This window comes from Haliotis asinina, chromosome 12 (assembly GCF_037392515.1).
Source record: "Haliotis asinina isolate JCU_RB_2024 chromosome 12, JCU_Hal_asi_v2, whole genome shotgun sequence".
In the NCBI taxonomy this organism is placed as follows: domain Eukaryota; kingdom Metazoa; phylum Mollusca; class Gastropoda; order Lepetellida; family Haliotidae; genus Haliotis; species Haliotis asinina.
Window position 1 is genome coordinate 50,465,393 of NC_090291.1, and position 6,660 is coordinate 50,472,052.

Below are 6,660 nucleotides of genomic sequence, written 5' to 3' on the forward strand. Positions count from 1 at the left end.
GTACAAATTTGTTACACATTTTCCTAACAGATACACTTGCCCATGGGAGAGGAAAAACAGAGTGTTTTCCTTCTGCAGCCTTGTCCGCTCAAAACGCCATGATAACAAGTGATATATTGCGAACGGGAGAACTTCCGGTCCCGCGAGACTTTGCGAGATCCCGTTGCGTCCTCTCGCTGGCATCTTCCTGCTATCGGTAGAACGGAAGTTACTGAAGGTGTCATGAAATGCATCACTTGAAGATGATAATTCATTTCTAATTGTGCTAAATTGAGGAAACAGAGCCGTCCGCACCAGATAAAAGCGACTCTCAGAAGAGGTCGTTTCCCTTGGGATATTGGAAGTAAGGAAACATCACCTTATCGCCCTGAGTTCGGTCAAACTCAACTACGAAAGGCACAGGAGGGTCACATCACAAACCCTTTAATGGAATGCAATAGTGACAAAGGACATGATTAGACTCCTCTGAGTAAAGATTAAAGATTGATGACAAGGGCTGAACGAGATGGATGTGTTTGTGTGACAAAAATGTAGAAGCTGAAGTCTTTGATAGTCAAATCAACTTGCTGTCGGAATTACTCTTTTACTTGATGTCACTTAATTGTGTATTAGCACTGAGAGGCGGATTGCCTCCGTTATTTGTTATATAAATTACAGTATCAAGTGGAATAAACTAATGCTGTCTGGGGATTTGATGATAATACATTGGTTCTTCTGAATAGTACCATCATCACAACAATCAGCTAGTAGTGCCAGTATCTGGAATATGGTAAAATCGTTGGAGTGAGTGAGTTCAGTTTTTTTTCAGTTTTAGCAATAATCCAGGAACGTCACGGGGACACCAGAAACTGGCTTCACACATTGTTCCGATGTGGGTAATTGAACCCGGGTCTTCAGGTGCTTTAAGCATTAGGCTATCCCACCGCCCGAAAGTATTTGAAAAACAAATGGTTAAGCAGAAAAAGGTAATGTAACTAACATTAATTATGTGTTTTCGTTATTGTGTCTCAATTTAAAAAACACTGTAAGTAGAAAGGTACTAAAACTCTAAAGATATTTTAGTAGTTTTTAAAAGAGATATTAGCTTTCAACAAGAATGCAAATTTAAACAAAGGGTGTCTACAGTAATGTGTTGTGTCCGTATGTCTGTAATTATTTCCTTTCGTAGAAAGGTTGTGTGACTAAATTTATAAATGCATTCGCTTGTAAAACATGAAACAACAGTCTTATTTAACAATGTCAGATATGAAAACATAATTAAGAATATAAGATGCTCCACCCACAAAATTATTTCTGGTAAACATTTGCCGCAAACATTGATGATCAGCTTGCAGTCAACCCGCCCCAGAGGCCATGAATTTTGACACTCTCGAGACCGATTTAAGTGAAAATGAACCGTCACTCCTATCACGAGTGAGACCAAACCATGCTGGGACGTCGGGTGGTCTGGCTACTAAGCATTGATCACCGAGGGACCAATTCAGTGGCGAGGAGTCATTTGACAAACACCGAGCTACCACCTCCAACCCCATGACAACAATAGGCGTCTCCTGAGTAATTAATAACACCATTGTTTATTTCCTGCCTTTTATAGTACGACCTTGTATTATTTTAGCAGACCACCACATTAATAATTCACGAAGATGACTTATTGGATTATTGGAATAAAGTGTGCCAGATACAGACGTTCCCTTTATTTCTGCATGTGAGTATAATTAGGGTTGAAGTATCTGTATCCCAAACGTTCCCGTTTACGTTTTTTATCAAGGACAACATATGAATCTACATATACGTTATCTTAACATCCATTGTGAAAAGGCATTATATTTTTGGCAAGGGATAAAGTGATAAAGAAGTGTAATGTAAAGGTAGAAACGAGTGTGTGAAGTTGTTTAGCGTTACGCACGTCAACAGGTAACAAATTGACAAACATACAAATGGTGCATATCATATTTGGGGATTTTGATATTCAAAGTCAAATTGAAAGACACTTTGTTATTTTTCAGCAATTAATAATTACAGTATGAATATCAAGTGTTGGATATGCTGCACACTATAATCCACAGGGATAAATCATGACTCACAGGGATACACTATGATCCACTCTGATATACCATGAACCACTCGTATACACCATGGCTCACTTTCTTCACTTTCTCTGATACACCATAACCCACTCTATTGCACATGACCCACTCGGATACACCATGACGGACTCTGATACACCGTGACCACTTGGATACACCGTGACTCAATTTGATACAGAATAACCCACTCGGATACACCATGACCCACCCTGGTACACCGGTACCACGGCCCACTTGGATACATCATGACCCACTCGGATACACAATGAACCACTCGGAGACATCATGACCCACTCTCAAACACCATGCAACACACGGATACACTATGATCCTTCTGAGACACCGTGATCCACCACACACTATGAACCATTCTGAGCCTCTATAACCCAATCGCACACACCATGACCACCTCTGTTAAACCATGATCCACTCCCATACACCATGATCCTCTCTGGTACATCATGACCCACTCTGATACACCATGATCAAGTCTGAAACAGCGTGACAGACACGGATACTCTATGATCCACAGGGATAAACCATGACCCACAGAAATACACTATGACCCACTCTGATACACCATAACCCACTCGGATACACCATGACCCACTCTAATACATTATGACCCACTTGGATGTGTCATGACCCACCCTGATACATCATGACCCACTCGAATACACCATGACCTACTCTGATACAGAATAACCCATAATGATACACCATGACCCACAATGATACACCATGACCTACCCTGACACACCATGACCCACCCTGATGCACCATGATCTACTCGGATACACCATGACCCACTCTGAGACGCTGTTACTGGCCCCTGCTCAACCTGTGATTCCTCTCTGAGGTGTCTGCACCGGCCTGACCCGGCACATGCTGACTGATGCGAGTGTTTTCAATGAAGGCACGTTTCTAATTTACACCTCAATGGTGACGATAAATATCACCCCACAGCATGCAGATGTCTACCTTAATTTGATTACTGAATACTTTAACAGCACATTCTGAAGACTCGGTGTTATCAACCTGATTCCTGCTTTGTCCTCTGCAGTAGAGCGAGACACCGATCTGTGAAGAGTTTCCTCCCTTTGGCGTGCCAGGAACCAATCAGTGCAACATCAATCCCGGAGTGGTCGTGGCTGATGCTTGGTTTGGCAGAGCACCGTGTTGTCTTGGTCTTCCTCGTATGAGACTAACACGTCGTGATGTCACACAAACACTACCGTGAACTAAACCAACTCGAACTAGCGTGCTATATACTTAATCATATTGGGATATACATAGTAGATACGGAAGACCATCATAAAACCAAGAATACAATTAATCGAATCTACTTTATCTTGAGGTATATAAATGCCTGTTTTAACCGAACATCTCGCAATGTGTATCGATATATATGTGTAAATGTGTGTGTGTGTGTGTGTGTGCATGTGTGTGTGTGTGTGTGTGTGTGTGTGTGTTTGAGAAAGAGAGAGGGGGAGGGAGGGAGAGAGAGAGGTTGTGTCACTCTCACATGTTTATAATTTATCGATAACACATAAATTATGAAATGTTAGCAATAATTTCATCGCAGTTTTTCATAATCAATGTTGGCATGATCGTTGTGATGGAAGCTTGTTTCTGACTCCATGGTTTACAAAGTGACATTGGACGACATACAGGTTTGGATGTATGCTAAAAACGATGATGATGATATGAGATTTCAACACGGTCTACGCAAATATTCATTTCTGATCATAACTGACAGAAAACAGAATTCATCACTCTTTACAGTGTATGTGTGACAGTTTTGGTCATAACTGGTACTTAATATATATCAGCACTGTTAACAATGTAGGCACGGCAGTTTTCATCATAACTGGTACTTAATATATTTCAGCACTGTTAACAATGTAGACACGGCAGTTTTCATCATAACTGGTACTTAATATATTTCAGCACTGTTAACAATGTAGACACGGCAGTTTTCATCATAACTGGTACTTAATATATTTCAGCACTGTTAACAATGTAGGCACGGCAGTTTTCATCATAACTGGTACTTAATATATTTCAGCACTGTTAACAATGTAGACACGGCAGTTTTCATCATAACTGGTACTTAATGTATTTCAGCTCTGTTTACAATGTCGGCACGGCAGTTTTCATCATAACTGGCACTTAATGTATTTCAGCCCTGTTTATTTTGGCACGGCAGTTTTCATCATAACTGGCACTTAATGTATTTCAGCTCTGTTTACAATGTCGGCACGGCAGTTTTCATCATAACTGGCACTTAATGTATTTCAGCTCTGTTTACAATGTCGGCACGGCAGTTTTCATCATAACTGGCACTTAATGTATTTCAGCTCTGTTTACAATGTCGGCATGATCACAGTGTGATCGTAGTTTACAAACAGCATTTTCAGTCATGGTTTATTACCATTTTGCACATAAATATTTCTGATCTGATTCACATGGCAATGTTGGAGATCAACAGTTTCTTCGTGCCAGACAAATGCATGAGTAGCATATTTTAAGAGCTGTTTTATATAAAAATCCAGTACCTAATGAATGTGCCCATCATTCAACCGTCAACCTGTATAACCATGGCTGATGCACATGTTCAACTAGTTAACACAAGAAAGCTGGGTGTCATCCCTAATGTTAGGGGATTCATTCATAATAATTTTGCATTAACATTAAGTTGGGAAACCTTAAGAAGGGTTTTTGAGACTGGTTGTTTTCGGGTGTTGACGATTTGAATTTACATGTAAACGGCAGCTGAAATACATTTGTATACATGCAACAGCTTAGACGTGATTTCTTTCGTTATGGGTTTGTAGTTGTTATTATGTCTCGTTCATGCACACATGCACATGCACGCACAACAACGCTACACAACTGGAACTGATACGGACCAAACGCTGCTATGGTGAAATGCAGACATTTTTACAGTTTAATCGCGATTTTAGCACTAACGTAGTAGTGAAGTTACAGTTAAGCATGTTTGTGTATTTAATTCTTTGGCGATAATAACGTATGTATAGGTAATATATTTGAACCATGATTTATACAAAATTATATGAATTCTTGTTTTGGGACACGATTTCATCGATTTGTGTGTACATTTACTGTGTGTACGATTTGTGTGTACATTTACTGTGTGTACGATTTGTGTGAACATTTACTGTGTGTACGAATTGTGTGTACATTTACTGCTTTGTTTCACAAGCTTGTCTAAACAGGGTTACAAGTTATATTTTGATATATAATATAATATTTGTGGTTTGCACCTAACTACTAACCGTGGTTTACATGTCTATATCACATGTTTCGTATTTACAACAACATACATGAATAACAGTTACTTCTGTGTATGTGACGCAGGTACTGTTCTGATTATCGGCGGTATATATCTTCACCTCTGTGCTAGTTGGAATTGTTTTCTCCAAATAATCGAATCTGATTCTTCTCTTGCGTTTTGTGTTTTCAAAAGTATATAAGATGTAAAAATCGCAGTACGAGCATTTTATAATGCTGAGGTGAAAATAAATCTTACATTTCATATTACAAAGTTTCACTAAAATTGCATTAACCAGTACACATGCTTCATTTAAAACTGCTCCATGTCAAAAACTAATAATTTTATCCCTTTTTACCGCTCTCGATGAAAGCGAAAACCGGGGATTTGCGTCACATATAGTATTAGAATCCGATTAAGAGTCCTAAGGGTCGAACCTGGTCCTTGTGTTGCGAGCACTTTAAGCACCGGCGTCCCAGGATTGCCGTTAACCATGAAACGCATAAGGTGCTAGGATAAATCGTTTTCATGCATAAACATGTTCTACTGAGACTGAACATTCTAAATATAACTATTGTTCTTCCGATAGAATATTTAGATGTTTAAACGTATTCATTTGTAACATCTAGAATTTAAACTGTTTATGCTCTGGTCAAATCAGATGAAATTGTTATGCTTATACTCTGGTAGTTTCAAGGTTATTATAATTAGTACACGGTATTTTCATAGAATTTTCAAAAGGCAAAACACATGATTGACAGGTTCTTCGTTATTTTCGAAATCAAAATGAAGAAATGTGGTTTTGTGAGGAGAATTTAATCAAGTTGAAAAATTGAGCTTAGCTTTTTCAGTTCATTGTAACACGCAAGAGCAAATAGCAGTGTTTTGCCGTTTCATTTAGTGACAGTTTCCAGGAGAATAAATTGCCCTGGTTCCAGTTATATAAACAAGTTCTCTGTTAGAGAAAACAGGGTAGTGTTAAAATGGATCTGCGACTTATCGTTGGACGGGAGTTCCCATTACCTATAGAAGCTGGATTAAAAACGTTTGCATCCCCGACACTCCTCACCCTAAAAAAATATGGTGAGATTAAGAAATATTGTATTGCCTTCAACAATACACAATCTCAAACAAAGTGAAGCTTGTGGTTTTAGTCGACGTAATATGAACCGGCTTTGTGTCGATGCAGTCCACAGTGTCTCCTGGCCTCGCCATCAGCGTGAGTTAGAGACCCTAGGTCAGGGGCCAGATGATTAAATGCCTCTCTAGCCCCCCGAG